The sequence below is a fragment of the Ochlerotatus camptorhynchus genome, unplaced genomic scaffold (genome assembly GCF_037179485.1).
Source record: "Ochlerotatus camptorhynchus isolate MF236.1 unplaced genomic scaffold, CSIRO-AGI_Acam_v1.1 ptg000547l, whole genome shotgun sequence".
NCBI lineage: Eukaryota > Metazoa > Arthropoda > Insecta > Diptera > Culicidae > Ochlerotatus > Ochlerotatus camptorhynchus.
In genome coordinates, this window is record NW_027041030.1 from 495,870 (window position 1) to 513,717 (window position 17,848).

Here is a 17,848-nt window from a genome sequence, read left to right on the forward strand (position 1 = left end):
CAGTGCATTCTCCGTTTGATTCACCTGATAAAACTAATCATGCGATGCTCAATTTTCTCGTGCTTAACTGATATGCATTGGCAGAAGGAGTTAACTGGCACATCTTCACACAGGTACGGTTTTTCTAAATTATGTTCTTACAAACCTTACGAAATGTTTCGTTGTAGATTTCTCAAGAAACCTGAGCAATATCAACGGTGGATAGAAGCTCTTTCACGGGCGGGTTCCAATTATATCAGTTATAGCAATGCAAGGATCTGCTCACTGCACTTCAAAGAAAGCGATTTTCGGGAAAACAACGGAAAGCGAACATTAAAGAAAAATGCTGTGCCATGTTTGAACCTGGTAGAAAAAACAGGAAAAGCATCCGATAACCAAACAAACATAACTGGAGATGCCCACACAATTGGAAGCAGAGTACCGTTTGGTGAAATCCAAAACACAATTCCCGAACGCCTTAAAATCGTGTCTTCATCAACTGCATTACACAAAAGACATCAAATTGCGGTTATCGACATTAACTTCGTTTCACACGCCGTCCATAATGTGATGAATACTTCCCGACATCTATTTGAATTGCCTAAGATTCCTGTCGAGCTTCCTGAGAAGTTCAATGCTCAAACTCAAACCGAAAATGAACAAGTAATTGAAAGCAGCTATGTACGTGAACCAGCCTCCTCGAATGAGTCTTCATCGGCGGTAAATAGTACATCTTCCAAAGAAAAGCGGTAAGTTTGCGATACGACTTAATTTCTCTTATTGCTGATTGCATCTGCGCACTGTGCACTGCAACTGAACTACCCCAAAAATGTAAAAAGTGTGATAAAAGTGCCCGTTTCCATTAAATTGTTTTGGTGTCTTCGGAGAACTTATTGCTTGCATCATAAGGAATAAGTGCACCGAATACAGCAAGACTATTAGATAGAAACTCAAACTTTTTATCATACTTTTTGATAAATTAAAACGAGCTTATTTGTTCAGTTTGGTGTGAACTATATTTTTTTCATCTTGTAGAATAAGATATGCTGGTGACATCAAGGATGTTTCCTCATTGTCCACGAAGGCCACAAAAGAAGCACTACCAAAGGTTTTACTACAATTACAACGATCACAGAAACGTACGCAACGATTGAAACAACAAAACATGTTGCACCGTAAAAATGCTAGACATTTTACTAATATTATGACTGAGCTGAAGGAAAAAAAGCTAATCACTTCAAAAGGGGAAGTGCTACTTCAGGTAAGCAATTCAACAGATAACTACGTTTACCACCAGCTTACAATGTATTTATTGAAGTTTTTTGTTCATTAATATTTTAATAAATACAGAAATACGAAACACATTCTGAACTTCTAAAAGAACTGGGGAACGTGCATCATGGAGGGCGGTATAGTGAGACGGTGCGTACCTTTGCTACAACGCTGCACTTTTATTCTCCGAAAGCATATCGGTTTGTTCGATCTGCTTTTAATAATGCCCTTCCTAATGATAATACGGTAACCAGATGGTACCGAGGGCTAGATGGTGAGCCGGGAATCACTGCTGAAGCTTTGAGTGTCCTGGAATCAAAATCAAACGCTATGGCTTCTGAAGGACGGCAATTGATGGTAGGCTTATCAATGGATGAAGTAGCGATCCGGCAACTCGTTGAATGGAATCCGCATAAGAAAAAAATCGATGGAGTTGTAAGCTATGGAGATTCGTTGTCATTTTTGTGCGAGAAAGATAAGCTGCTACCTGCTAAGAAAGCACTTGTTTTCATGGTGTCAACAGTTGAAGAAGACTGGAAAATACCAGTAGCATATTTTTTGATCTGCGGACTGAAAACATACGAAAAAAAAGTTAATAATTGAAAACGTTCTGGTTGCTTTGGAAGACGTTGGCGTTAAAGTTATCGGTTTCACATTCGACGGTACTTCAACCAATTTTTCTGTTGCTAATGACCTTGGCTGTAACTTGAAAATTAATGCTGCATCCATCGTATCGCATTTCCAGCATCCCTCTGGCACGCATCGAATATATGTTTTACTTGATGCGTGTCATATGCTGAAGTTGGTTAGAAACATATTGTCATCTCAGTCTGTTCTACGCACCATGAATGGAGAGGCAAGATGGGAGTACATAAAAAAGCTGAACGACTTTCAGAACCTTACCGGTTTGAATTAGCTCCAAAATTATCAGACCATCATATTAACTTTCAAAACCAAAAAATGAAGGTTGTGCTGGCTACACAAACACAAAGCAAAAGTGTTTCCGACGCTTTGAGGTTGCTAAAGCAACAGGATCCTGCCTTCAGTGGTTCAGACGCTACCGCAGAGTTAGTAGGTCTGATCAATAATTTGTTCGACATAATGAACAGCAAGGATATCCAAGCTACCGGTTTCAAGAAACCGTTTAGCAAAGACAATTATGATGAAATTGAAGCAGTTTTTCGGTACGCCGATACATTTATCAGATCAATCCAACTGTTGACTGGCCAATCAATTCTGCAGTCTCAGTCCAAAACTGGATTCTTGGGCTTCTTAATTGACATGCAAAGTTTCTTGAATATGTATAAAGAGCTTGTTGTTGAGTTAGAAGTTTTGGGACACATAAGGACATACAGGTTTAGCCAGGATCACCTGGAAACATTCTTCGCGGCTGTCCGAGCAAAAGGTGGCTCTAACAACAATCCTACTGCAGGCCAATTTAAAGCAGCATACAAGCGTCTACTCACTAACAATAATGTAACTGTTCCTCCTAAATCGAACTGTCAAGATTTTGGTGATTCCACAATCCTTACTGTGGCCTCAGATAGCAGCCGAATTAGAGATACTTCAGCAACTGAACACTGTGAAGTTTTTGAAGACATTGAACAAATGTTGGCAGACGAAATAGAACCTGTGGATGATTTTGTGGACGAGAGCGTAAAAGATTCAGTATTGCAGCAAACTGTGGAATTTATTCGAAGGAGGTTGTGCAAACTGTCAAATGTAAGGACTGTCTAAATTTCATGAAGTGTTACGATACATGTACTTGTATGATTCGTGCATTTTATGAAGTATTTGAACTACAGTTTAACACGTTGGTAAATTATAAAACAGATTTTAATGTTGCAAAATATTACAGTTTACTTGTTGATTCAACCGTTCAAAAGCTTCAAACCTCATTTGTTTTGAATGAATTAAAAAAGCATTCTTGTAATGACAGCGAAGTTTTAACTGATCATAAATCCATTTTCATCAAGCATATTGTGGAAATATGTTTGAACATGCGCCTCAAAATATATTGTAAAACGATTCGCCCATTTAAGGAATCTACTCGCAGTAAGTATACAAAGTTGATTTTGTTTGAAGGTCATTAGAAAAGAAAATCTCAGTTTGTATACGAGGGCTAGAATCATTGAGGGCAGTTAAGAAAGTCTGTATTTGTGAAAAACTCTGTTATCAATTAAAATAAATATTTCCATAAATCAAATGCTCATTTATAACGAATCACTTGTGGCCTTTGGACTGGTTTAAATAAATTCAGTAAAATCAAAACTATTCGACGAAAATCAATACTGATGCTAAAAAATTAATGTATTTATTCGACATATTTGCTACATTCGTTACATAAGTTTCACGTTCAAGTGCTACCTTTTACTTAATTATGATTTATTAACACTTGTTTCGTCCATCGTGAACATCTGAAATTGTAAAATTCATATAACACTCTCAACTAGTCCAAGATAGTCTAACGGGAAGTAAGAACTTGTAGCAATCTGAAATAAGTGGTTCATAATTGCTACGGCGTGTATATTTTACCAATTGGCTCTATATTACTAAGCCCGAATGTTTTATCAAATTAATAACTAACCTGCTTCCTCACGTAAAAATATCAGCATTGGTCAGAAGGGAAAGAATAGGCTCCACCATTTCTACAGATGAGTTCAGTTGCATAACAATAATGCTGATAACAATAGCTGAATCCCGTTGAAATCTATTTTGTATCTACTTAGAAACAACTTGACGCATCTGCGGATTGATAGTGGTTGCTTTGTTTTTTCACATACGACGCTTCACTATGAGCGTATCTGCAGTTTTTGTGTTATCATCAAATTTTAACAGTTAAGTCATGTCGACATTAAAAGGATGTATCAACACCATTTTAAAAACAATGAAAGAAGGTCACATTAGGTCACATCAGGCGTTCATTACATATATTTTCCATAATGCATTACTATTTCAAACCTTGTTTTTCATTAATTCGTAGAAAAAGCATGTATTTTATATTCGGTTAGATGCAAAATATCGATTTGTTTATTTTTGCGACTTACGTCCTTTTGAAAAATTATGCTTTCATTGTTCGGTAAGTAAAATCTCATGCAAAAAGCTTTTTGTTTTGGTAGGTTGATGCCAACAGGACGAGGAGATGGTGGATGCATTGAAGTGCTTTTTTTGCAAGCGGCTTGTGGAAGGATATGTGGATGGTTTGAGGCGGCATCTGAACTATCATTCTTATAGAAAAGATTTTGATAAAAATCTCGTGCATTTCACCTGCATGAAAGGTGGGTGCAAAATGAGTTACAGGAAGTTCTCTAACCTAAAACAGCACATCATCACAAAACATCCTCTTCCGGCACATCTCGATCCAAGCCACTCAAAGTTAAACGCACCAAGTATCGAAAAAGAACGAGAAGCATTAGATGAAAATGGTATCAGTGATCTTTGCACCGATCCCGAGGAATCTGGAACGTCAAAATCTGGAACTCTTCATTTGGAATATTTGCGCAAGTTTGCTGCTATTTCTGTGTGTCGTCTGAAAGCTGACGTTTCCTTAACAGACACGAAAGTTTCCCAGATCATAACCTTCGATCAAGCGATAGTGGACCAAATAAACGGATATATATCTCAAACGGTGGAAACATTTATGGACCAATACACAGCTAAAATCGATTCACAGCAAGTTGTCCAATTGCAAAACAGCTTACTAATAGACAACATTTTAAAAGATGTTTCTACACCTACGAAGCAACGAGCCTTCCTTAAAAAACAGTTGGGAAGATTCCGGAACCAAGGACAATTATGCTGAAAGAACGGGAAGGAACACGTTTCGTAAAAGGAAAAGAAGCCACCGTTAAGGTAATAGTATATTTTTATGTGTAAGGAAAAATACTTATTTTTCCGTTATTTATCAGGTTCAAGATACGTTTCAATACATCCCAATTATAGAATCGTTGAAAATGATTCTAAGATGTGTTGAAAATCGTACTGCAATCAGATATCAGCTAACAGTGTATCTAACGTGCCTACAATATATGGAAGCTTTACTGACGGAAACTCCTTCAGGAATAGTGCATTTTTTGAAAAACACCCGGATTTTCTTAGAATAATTATTTATGAGGACGATGTTGAGCCATGTAACGCATTGAGCTCAAGATGCGGTAATAAAAAGATAGCAGCTTTATATTTTAAAGTTCAAAACTTGCCAAGACAACTTGATTCTTCGACAAAATCTGTATTTCCGTTGATATACGCAAAGTCAACAGATGCCAAGCGAACGGTTACAATATAATTCTAGAACCACTCGTCGAGGATCTGTAAAAGCTAGAATATGGTGTAACGGTTTTTTTGGCCAAGAGGAATACTTAATGCGAGGAGCGATAATTGTAATAGCTGGGGATACACTAGCGGTTCATGAGCTGTTTGGTTTGCTGGGACCCTCCGCCAATATGTTTTGTCCGTACAATATCTAGAAATGAATTTCATGAACATCCCATCATGAATACGTACGCACTACGTGACGAACAGTGGTATAAGGAGAATCTTAATCGACTTCGAAAAAAGAAAATTACATCCACGGAGTGTGGATTGAAGCCCGCAGGATGCATCTTAAACGACCTTCAGGAATTCCATATAACAAAAAACCATTCATTCGACACGATGCATGATCTGGCTGAAGAAATGATACCGATAACGATTCAATTGGTTCTTTCCCGATACTACAAAAATAAGAAGCTTGGATTTACTGTTGATTTTGTCAACCATCGACTTGCAACTTTCAATTATGGCTACTGTTCAGTCCGCAACGCAACGAACTGAATAAGGAGAAGATTTGCAGCACTAGCCACGCCTTGATAACGAACATCACCAGCAGCTCGATGACGAGAGAGCGAACAACGACAACAAGAGAGGTATAAAGAGACAGCTACCTGTCCGCGTTTACAGATTCCAACGATGCCTTGACACCTTTACTGACTATGCCACCACGTGGAAAATCAAAATCAACGCCTCGAAAACCCAAGCGATCATGTTCCTTCACAGACAATCATTAAAACTTAAACCGTCTCCCTCCTGTACCGTAATAATGGATGGTACAAGGGTCGAGTGGTCCACTGATGTTACTTATCTCGGGATGTTGTTCGATGAGAAGCTCCTGTTCCGCTCGCACATAGAGAAAACCCTAGTTAAGTGCTCCGCCTTGGTTAGGTGTTTGTATCCGTTCATTTGCCGCAGATCCCGCCTCTCAAGGCAAAACAAACTGGCTGTTTACAAACAGATCATAGCCCCCGCGATCTTCTATGCCGCCCCGGTGTGGGAATCGTGCGCTCAGACCCACAGGAACAAAATCCAGGTTGCACAGAATAGAGTGTTGAGGATGATCCTAGATCGTCCATTCGACACAAGAATAGCAGACCTCCATCAAGAGGCAGAAATTCCCAAAGTAGATTCCAAAATTGATGATATGACAACTAAATTTATTCAAAAATGCAATCTTTCTGAACATGCTTTAATAAGCAATTTGTACATAGTAGGTTAAGTGTATATAGTAGAGTAGGTTAGTTTTAAGCTGTCAATAGTAGTATTAAGTAGTTTCTCTTCAAATTCTAAAAACAAAACAAACCAATCCCACCAAGGTGGTCGACCGTGTACTAAGTCTAGGACTAATTCTGTAAAACAAATTTTGAATTTTGCCCATACCTAAAGATGAAGAAAGCAATTAAATCACTTAGTAAAAATTTATATGGTAATCGTCCAAGTTAAACTAAAATAAAGATCATTTAAACTAACTAACTCCGCGTTTTCAGTTGTGTGACGACCACCCGAGCAAGCAGTAGCAACATAGGAACAGAATAGGAAAGAAGAAGGTGAGCCGAGAACGGCTGAAGAAAAACGCTTGTATCAAGAAGAAGACAATATAAGATGGAGTGAAAATTAAAGTGTGTGTGTGCTCCTTTGTCTCCAGCCGAAGGTCCCTCGTTCCACCAAGCTGTAAAGTTTGTGTGCAGCCCTTTTCAGGGCTATGAAAGAGTTGTTAGAACATCCGCATTGATTGGTTGGTAGCTGACTGCAATGAAGGCAGTTCCTGGTTGATTGGGAATCAACAACGCTTGGGTAGATTCCACTTGGGGAATCAGCAACGCTTTTCTCCGCTGCATGAAGGCAGCTTTGGTTTGACAGCAGTTTTACAGTCCACTGCAATACGACGCAACAGCTACCGTGATAGAAAAAATTAGCCATCGTCCAACATTACTGCTCAAATGCTTCTTCAACCTTAATCTCACCGAATGAGACAAACGGCGTCTCAATATCTACTTTTTCTAAGAGCTTTCCCGTTCCTTTTCAATCATAAAGTACCACATGATTGTCCATATATGACTCTCATAAATTGCCTCATCAATATAACTCGAACTCGTATATCGTTTTCACCAACAGTCCCAGATTTTCTAATAGTGGAACTTGAAATTGGAATCACAATGTTTTATAAAATGTATTTTGATTTATTTAAGCGTCGTCCAAACAAATTACATCATCTCTATCACTACCCAGACTGCATTAAAGAAATTGGACCGTTGCAACGTGTTTTTGAAGCAAAAAACAAAAATATATAAAATACAGATGAACGCTGCAAATATTTCAAAAATGTATGCCTCAGTTTAGCTAAACGACAACTGTTTGCGCAAGCTATTAGTATCGCAGAACGTCCGTTCAAAGGTTGTTTGACTCACCAATCTGGAAAAATGTTTTTAATCAAGAATATGTAATCAGCTCCCTGACCGATGTTTTTCTCCCAAAGAAATGGTATTCAATGGAGTTCAATTCCGGACTAATTGTGTTGTATCAGTCAAGGATACCAACCTAAATGGGCTCCCTACTTTCGGAGAAATACGAGAAATTGTTGTGATAGATGACAAAGCCAAGATTCTACTGATATTGTGGGAAACAATTGATTCTGATGATGTGCTGCAGGCGTACCAAGTTGAAAATACAAAGCAAGGAATGTTAGTTTCTCTGGAAAACATACATAGTCACACTACTTTTGCATTTTGGAAAACATATAATAGTACACCCTCTTACATATCGAAAAGAATATATAACAACGATTATTACTAACAGTTGCTAAGTTATCAACTACTGAAAAAAATACAAATTTTAACAGTTCACAAAGAAATCGTCGACGTAGAAACGTTTTCGCTGCTGGATGAGACTGATTTCAATCGTTTGAACCTAAACACTGGACAGAGGAAAAAAATTAAAAAAATTCAAGCTGAAATTATCAGCAATAAAAAAAAAACTACTTGTCTATTTTCAGCCCAAAAACAAACCCTTGAATGTTGTTCAGATATCTGATGATCTGACAAAGCGATTCTCTGCCGTGACCGAAATAACGAAGGTTAGGCACAACAAACTTCGTGTGACCGTCGCTAACCTGAAACAGGCCAATGAAATTGCTGTTTCTCAGGTTTTCACACTGGAATATAGGGTGTACATTCCAGTCTCTGATGTGGAGATCGAAGGCGTGGTCACTGAGGCGAGCCTGAACCCCGAGATACTGGAGAAGCAAGCGGTTGGCTGATTCAAGAACCCCTTGCTTCCTCCGGTAAAGATACTGGCCGTTCATAGAATGAAGTCAGTATCGCTCAGCGAGGGTAAAAAGAGTTTTACCCCCACAGACTCGTTTCGGGTGACCTTTTCTGGATCTGCCCTTCCTCAATACATCGAGCTGGGAAAACTTCGTCTTCCTGTGCGGTTGTTTGTACCTCGGGTCATGAACTGCCAGAATTGTAAGCGGTTTGGACATACGGCCTCCCACTGCGGCAACAAGGCACGCTGCTCCACATGCGGGGAGAAGCATGAGGATGGCGCCTGCGCAGCGTACAAACAGCTCGGGGACAAAACGAAACGCTCCTTTAAGGAACGTTCCAGGCGGTCTTTTGCAGAAATGCTTAAGACAGCCACACCATTGACCAATGACAAAAATCCCTTTTCTCTTTTGTCAGATGACGAGACTGACTCTGACTTGGCTGAGGAGGGAACTTCTTTCAGTTTTCCGGAAGGTTCTGCACGGAAACGAAAGCGCATCCGTTCGCGCATTGTTGCAAATAAAGAACCCCAAATCAGCTTGCCCAAATCAAGGAGTGGTGGAAAAAAGGAGACTTCTACTCCTCCTGGATTCCGCAGAACTGACTATACCCAGGATTTTCCACCTCTTCCGGGGACATCCAAAACCCCTGATGCCCCAATTTTAAGAACAGAAACCCCTTCTTCATCTGGGTTGTTCTCATTTGATGACATTGTTGACGGTATTCTCAAATACCTCAACGTTTCTGATCCTCTGAAAAGCATTGTCCTCACATTGCTTCCCACTGTGAAATCCTTCTTGAAGCAATTGACTTCAAAATGGCTATCATCTCCTTCGATGGATAATTTTCCAAACGAGGTCGGGGATTTGATCACTGTTCTACAGTGGAATTGTCGAAGTCTTATTCCGAAATTAGATTCGTTCAAGTATTTAGTCCATAACAATAATTGCGATGCATTTGCCCTCTGTGAAACATGGCTCTCTTCAGAAATTGATCTCCCTTTTTAGTTTTTAACATTATTCGATTGGATCGTGAGGATTCACGTGGAGGAGCGGTACTTTTGGGGATCAAAAAGTGCCATTCCTTCTATAGAGTGAATCTTCCCGAATTCCCCGGTATTGAAGTTGTCGCATGTCAGGCTACCATTAGAGGTAAGAGCCTTTGTATTGCTTCTGTATATATTGCTCCTACACGCAAACCAAAAATCTATTACAATGAACGTTAGTTCCGTTTCCTATCATCCTCTGTTCATAAACATCGCAGCGAATGTTAGAAGTTGACCTTACAGGCGATGTAATGGTTATTTATCTTTTTCATTTCGTGTTTTCTATCTACGCTTTCGACTATACCAGTAAGCTTGTAGAACGACGCACATTGTAGAACATTGTAGAACGACGCACACACTTGCCTCGAATCTCTCCAGCAGAAAAAGCATACGAAGTCAAGTGTGAGAGGTAATGAGCGCTTCTTGCTTGCTTTTAGGCTATCCATATTCAGAAGCATGGAGAGAGCAGTGGAGAAAGCACAGGTCTGATAATCGAAGCGTTCTTGGTTCGAGTCCAGTCGGCAATCGGATTCCTATTTTTTTCGACCTAACTAATTTACCTCACTAATACACTTTACATTTTTCGATCTCCAATTTTCTTGCATTGGACCGCAGCTAGGTTTATCGCATCCTCGGTTCATGTGGTCTCCACTAACATCCTCTGATGATGAATCCCACATAATTGTAAGCGAATCTAACATCCACTGGTTGGGTGTAGTAGTTGTAGGTTAGTTGTAGTTGTAAATAGTAGTTATAAGTAGTCTCCTTTTTCCAATTCAAATCAAACCAATCCCACCAAGGTAGTCATACTTTAAAATAGGCCTGATAGGACTAGAAACTGTAAATAATAATTAAAATCTCAAATGTACTAAAGTTGAAAAGACGCATCTGTGTCACTTGAAAAATTCATTCATGTAAACCACACAAACACAAGAAATAAAGATCATTTAAAGTCAAAGTCACGTTGCGATGATACAGTCCACAAACCTTGTAAAGAGAACACCGAATTATAGCGCCGTTGAAATTATAAACCATCGTTTTTTTCCTTCTTGAACAAGCCGAAACCAAAGAAGTCCTTTTCAGGGCTATGAGTTAAGTGGAATTTTCAGTCGAGCTTTTCTGTGTGTTCCTGTTGGCATTCCCACAGGGGGAATTGGCCAAATCAGCTGGAATCCTCCGAGCCGAGGATTGCCACACCATCTCCAGTGTCCGTGATCGGACACATTGATTTGCCTTATACAAAATAATGTAGGCAAAAAATAATAAATCGGAGCAGACTGGGACCGGACTATGGACGTTGAGGTTAGGGGGCCCGTGTGTTGACCACTGGTCTTTCAATGCTTAGGAAAATTAAATAATTAAAGGCGTATAAGAGCTACTCATGTAATCCGAAAATCATCCATAAATAACGCTTATGAAATTTATGTAAGTTGTTCCATAGTCGAGCCTTATGAAAATCTTAGGTCTATTTGCCTCAGAGGATATGGTTGCCAGTAAATATATTTTTTCGGGTGAAGTTTTGACATCTCGGTCAACACGACGAAACACCCAAAAACACACATGAAGCACAATACGCGCAGACACAAGGTGGCAGAGTGACTTACCCCCTGATATTGGCGTATTATCCTCGATGGAGCTTTCCACTATCAGTGACGTCTACTGGAGATAATCCCGTGCAGAAGTATTGAGTAAGCACGAAATTGTGGCGAATAAGGGACGTAGCCGTTGCAATGGTATTTCGGATCTGAAACTCAAAGCCACACACCGCCAGACCCGCACTAGTATGAATCACTTCGATTTTATTGAACTTGTTCAAAATATACTTAAAACTAAAAATAAATATCTCAATCATATTCACTAGAAAGTTCTCTCATTTTGTTAAATCTTTTACTCGCTTGCTTAAACATGATTTCGTTTTTTTTTTGTTTGATATCTTCTATCGCTCTTTGTGTTTCACTCTCTCTATCGCTCTCTCTCTCTCTCTCTCTCTTTGCCTGTCGTACAAAAATCTGTTCAACTCATATATACGTATTCTTTTCATCTATAAATGCTTGCTCATTGTGATTAATTAAAAATCCTACGAATAAATCATCAAACATGATAACGATCCTTTGCTTGCTAATTTCATCTACTGACCTCTCCTATCGATAGTGTTTGCCTCTGCGGTTCTATATAATGTAAATAAAATATCCATTTTTGCATAAACGTCTGATTCTGCGAAGGGACCACCTTACAAACACTCACCCACACACGCACACACTTCCACTTCTTTATAAGTGAATTTCTCTCGAATGCTCCTCTGTTGTGGTTTACTGAACATTTACAATCAAGTTTTTTTTTGCTTGTCAGTTTAAAGTAATTATTGTTTTAGCGCTGATGTTTTACGTTGACTTTTTTTTTTTTTTCATTCTCTAGAGATAATTACAACTCAGTTTTTGCTTGATTTCACTAGTTTAGATTAAGATTGACCTACCGTCAGCGCAATCGTTCGCTCTCGCACTCACACATGCACGCCACCAATGAAGAGGGAATCGAACAAACGGTGTTTTGACTTTAATCCGATATATTTTGATTGTTGAACGCCAGTGTTTGTTTGATGTTTATGTATGTGAGTGTGACTGTGATTTCTTTGGGCTACCTTTGCTCGGGTCATGTGTGTGTGTTATGGTTTTTATCTTCTCTAATTATTCTTAAATCACAATTATTACTATTTGATTTTTACTTAACCTCCGGATTTGACTATTATTACACGGCACCGGAAGGTGCTAGTGGACGCACCTTCCGGCTTGCTTTCGTCTCTTTGTTTTTTTTTTATTTATGGTAGGTTAACTCAACAGCACTTTGAAGTTTCGTTTTTCAACAACATTTACATTTATATTTAAGTTCTTTTTTGTTTGTTTTTTTTTTTTCTTCTTTAGAGCCTACATTTCTTAACGACTATGTTTACGGTTTTTATCTAGCTTCGTTTCGATCACTATTTTGGTATTTTTTTTTTTTACTTTTGTTTTCCTCGAGGGTTTTAGGACTTTGCTAGTTTGTTTTAGGTGATTGATAGATAGAGAGAGAAAGGTTTTGGTTCAGAAGATTTAGCGGCTGATTCAAGTTTAACGGAATAAACTCTGTAGAGATAAAGTGGTAACGTAACTTGTCAACAGTTGTAATTACTTAAATCGATCTATTTGCTTATTTGTAAAGTGCCTTGCGTTTGGTTGGATTTCGTACTGTTTGGCTCTAATAAAATATGTTGGCTTACTAAACAACAGTCTGTGGTAGCACCTAACTAGTCGTTGGGAAGAGATTTTACGGTAACGGTTAGTTGAAATTATTTCGTGATACTGGTAGTTGATAACAGTTTAATATAAATTACAGCAAAAACTAAAATAAATAGCAACGAAGTAGCAATTGTGATTGAGAAGAGCGGAACGGTGAGCCATAATGCATCCATTTTCAGGTTCCAATTTGGAATTTCAAATGACTTTTAAATGAGTTTGCAATGCTTATGTGAGGTCAATAAACAAATTCCAGAGGGCTTTTCATGAAAATCCTGGGGACTTCGAGATGCCTTCAAACTAGCAAGCCCAAGAGACTTAGGGTTAGTTATTTGCAGAATGTTCTAATGCCTAGAGTTACTTTGATTACGCTCGGTTCAGAGCCTACATTTGAGGACGATGTACTAGAGCTGTTTCTTTTAAATACTTCGAATATTATTCGAGAGGGATAACTCAGGTCTTCCCAGGACGAAATTTGAATCAATTCCAGATGACTTTAAGCACAATGCCTTCGGGCTACAAAATGGTGAGTTGACAACCTGGAAGGAGCGGAATACCTAGCCCTGGTCCTCACAAGTTCCTACTTCACGCCTCCTCGAGTCATATGATAACAAAAGACTACCAGCTGAAACATGGACACAGCTGGTTGGCGTAGCCTGGGCAATGTTGCCAGTCCGGCAATAGCAAAGTGAAGAGGTGCGACGCGAACACTGGCGCGGTAACCATAGTACGGTGATAGAGGAAATGCTTCACCAAACCTGAGCGTCTGCTCACCATGGAGGTGCGGCTCAAAACGGCGTCTGTTCTCCATGTTAGGAGCGGCTGATCACCGTCCTAGTGCCAGCGTGGGACTCTAAACAGAGCTGTGCACGATGGTCCCCCGGCGAGACAGGGGGTTGGGGCAGGCCCAACAAGCCGCCCTGGAAAAAAACAAAGTTGCAAATACTGAAGAAAGAAATACGGATCGGAACAATCGGCACAGACCTACGCGACGAAATAAGGACTACGATTGGAAACTCGGAACATGGAACTGCAAATCGCTCGGCTTCCCGGGTTGCGATAGGTTAATCTATGACGAACTTCAACCACGCAACTTCGAAGTCGTAGCACTGCAGGAACTTTGCTGGACGGGACAAAAGGTATGGAAAAGCGGGCATCGAGCGGCTACTTTCTACCAGAGCTGTGGCACCACCAACGAGCTGGGAACCGGCTTTGTAGTGCTGGGTAAGATGCGCCAACGCGTGATTGGTTGGCAGCCGATCAACGCGAGGATGTGCAAGTTGAGGATTAAGGGCCGTTTCTTCAACTACAGCATCATCAACGTGCACTGCCCACACGAAGGGAGACCCGACGACGAGAAAGAAGCGTTCTATGCGCAGCTGGAGCAGGTGTACGACGGCTGTTCGCAACGGGACGTCAAAATCGTCATCGGCGACATGAACGCTCAGGTAGGACGGGAGGCAATGTATAGACCGGCAATCGGGCCAAACAGCCTGCATGCCGTATCGAACGACAACGGCCAACGATGCGTGAACTTTGCAGCCTCCCGGGGTATGGTAGTTCGAAGTACCTTTTTCCCCCGCAAGGATATCCACAAAGCCACCTGGAGATCACCTGACCAACACACAGAAAACCAAATCGATCACGTTCTAATCGATGGGAAATTCTTCTCCGACATTATCAACGTCCGCACGTACCGCAGTGCGAACATAGATTCGGACCACTACCTAGTTGCAGTATGCATGCGCTCAAAACTCTCGACGGTGCATAACACACGTCGAAGTCGAACGCCGCGACCTAACATTGAGCAACTACGGGACACCGGAGTTGCCCAGGACTACGCGCAGCAGCTGGAAGTTGCACTACCCACGGAAGAGCAGCTTGGCGCAGCTTCTCTTGAAGATGGTTGGAGGGACATCCGTTCAGCCATAGGTAGTACTGCTGTAGCGGCACTAGGTACTGCAATCCCGGACCGAAGAAATGACTGGTTTGACGGCGAATGCAAACTGTTAGTAGAGGAGAAGAATGCAGCACAGGCGAGAATGCTGCAACACCGCACGAGATTGAATGTGGAGCGATACAGACAAGCGCGGAACAGACAAAACTCGGTTTTCCGAAGGAAGAAGCGTCAGCAGGAAGATCGAGATCGCGAGGCGATGGAAAATCTGTACCGCGTAAACGACACACGGAAGTTCTACGAGAAGCTAAATAGTTCGCGCAAAGGCTACGTGCCGCAAGCCGATATGTGCAAGGACTTGGACGGTAACCTTCTCACGAACGAGTGTGAGGTGATTGAGAGGTGGAAGCAGTACTATGACGAGCACCTCAACGGTGAAGCAGCAGAAAACGAAGGTGGCACGGCAACAGACCTTGGAGCACGCGCAGAAGACGACAGGCTACCGGCCCCTGATCTTCAAGAAGTTGAGGAGGAGATCGGTCGGCTGAAGAACAACAAAGCAACTGGTGTAGATCAACTACCAAGTGAGCTATTGAAATACGGTGGTGAAGCACTGGCTAGAGCGCTGCACTGGGTAATTGCCAAGATTTGGGAGGAGGAGATATTACCGGAGGAGTGGATGGAAGGTGTCGTATGCCCAATCTACAAAAAGGGCGACAAGTTGGATTGCTGCAACTACCGCGCGATCACACTGCTGAGCGCCGCCTACAAGGTATTCTCCCAAATTCTATGCCGCCGTCTGTCACCATATGCAAGAGAGTTCGTGGGGCAATACCAGGCGGGATTCATGGGTGCCCGCGCTACCACGGACCAAATTTTCGCGATTCGGCAGGTTCTGCAGAAATGCCGCGAATACAACGTGCCCACACATCATTTGTTCATCGATTTCAAATCCGCATACGACACAATCGATCGAGATCAGCTATGGCAGATTATGCACGAGTACGGATTTCCGGATAAACTGACGCGATTGGTCAAGGCGACGATGGATCGAGTGACGTGCGTTGTTCGAGTATCGGGGACACTCTCGAGTCCCTTTGAATCTCGAAGGGGGTTACGGCAGGGTGATGGACTTTCGTGTCTGCTGTTCAACATCGCGTTAGAAGGTGTGATCAGAAGAGCTGGGATAGACACGAGTGGCACGATATTCAGGAAGTCCATCCAGCTCCTTGGTTTCGCCGATGACATTGACATTATGGCACGGAACTTTGAGATGATGGCGGAAACGTACATCAGACTGAAGGCTGAAGCTAGACGGATTGGACTTGCCATCAACGCATCAAAGACAAAATATATGAAAGCAAGAGGTTCTAGGGAAGACAATGTTAGCCTCCCACCCCGAGTTCAGATTGACGGTGACGAAATCGAGGTGGTCGATGAGTTCGTGTATTTGGGCTCACTGGTGACCGCCGAAAATGATACCAGCAGAGAAATTCAAAGACGCATTATGGCAGGGAATCGTGCCTACTTTGGACTCCGTAGGACGCTCCGGTCGAATAAAATTCGCCGCCGCACGAAGTTGACTGTCTACAAGACGCTGATTAGACCGGTGGTCCTCTACGGCCACGAGACCTGGACTATGCTCGTGGAGGACAAACGCGCCCTTGGTGTTTTCGAACGGAAGGTGTTGCGTACCATCTACGGTGGAGTGCAGATGGATGACGGAACGTGGAGGAGGCGAATGAACCACGAATTGCACCAGCTGCTGGGAGAACCATCCATCGTCCACATTGCAAAAATTGGGCGACTACGGTGGGCTGGGCACGTCGTAAGAATGCCGCACGACGACCCAGTGAAAATGGTTCTAGAAAGCGACCCAACAGGAACAAGAAAAAGAGGCGCGCAGCGGGCAAGGTGGATCGACCAAGTAGAAGGTGACCTGCGGACCCTTCGCAGACTACGAGGCTGGCGAACTGTGGCCATGGATCGAGTAGAGTGGAGACGACTTCTTCGGACAGCAGAGGACAACAAGGCCTTAGCCTGATTGGTAAGGTTAAGCACAATGCCTGAAATGCATTAGGTATCCTAAGGGACTCTAAATGTAAGTTCTGCTGGATTCAGACTATTGAAGACTATTTCAAAAAAAAAATTTTATCAACAAAGCACACGAACCAATGAAGGCCAATGAAACTACATATGTGTTGCAAACAGACTGTATTTTGTATTTGTCGCAGAAGTCGCTTAAACCTAACCATGATTTTCTAAAATCTTCCTTCATGATCTTCTTATAGCATTTTGCGTGGCCTTAGCTTTAAAACATGTCGGAGCTTGGTTTTAAATTTACTTTAATCATTGAAAATTCAGTTAGAGATCGTCTGGACACTTAAAGTCCTTTGAACTTTCCAATCAGTGATGGCATAATCATTAGCAAATTTATATTTTTCCGATCTCATATGCCCTTAATATCATGCCTGACCTTGATTTTATAAGTTCCTTTGATATTGCGAGACTATTCACAACGTGTAAAATTGAAGCTGAGACTTGAATCGACGCAAAAATGATTCCGTTGCGCCTCGTTTTCTTAGAAAGAAATGGTATGATGTTGCTATCTGTTTTTTCTCTTCACCGATGGCAGACACGAAGCGACTGCTGCCAGCCGTTATGGAAGTTTCGGTTGCGTTCGGGTGTAAAGCAAAAATCATGAAACTCAATCTCACCACAGTTTGGTGAGATTTGCAGCTGGTGAGTTTTGTTAGCTTGATATTTCAAGCTGCGATATCACAGCTTGCAATATCAATCACAGTTTTTTTCC

The 17,848-nt window shown here is 41.4% G+C and overlaps 1 long non-coding RNA gene across 1 annotated transcript; it reads right to left on the bottom strand.

Annotated features, from left to right (window-relative positions):
• Nucleotides 1–11,652: 11,652 nt before the first annotated feature.
• LOC135713227 (uncharacterized) lies at nucleotides 11,653–17,167 on the bottom strand. The gene is made up of 2 exons (XR_010518712.1): nucleotides 17,103–17,167; nucleotides 11,653–13,648 (listed from the first exon to the last, which is right to left on the bottom strand). It is a non-coding gene; the product is annotated as an uncharacterized LOC135713227 (long non-coding RNA).
• Nucleotides 17,168–17,848: the final 681 nt, after the last annotated feature.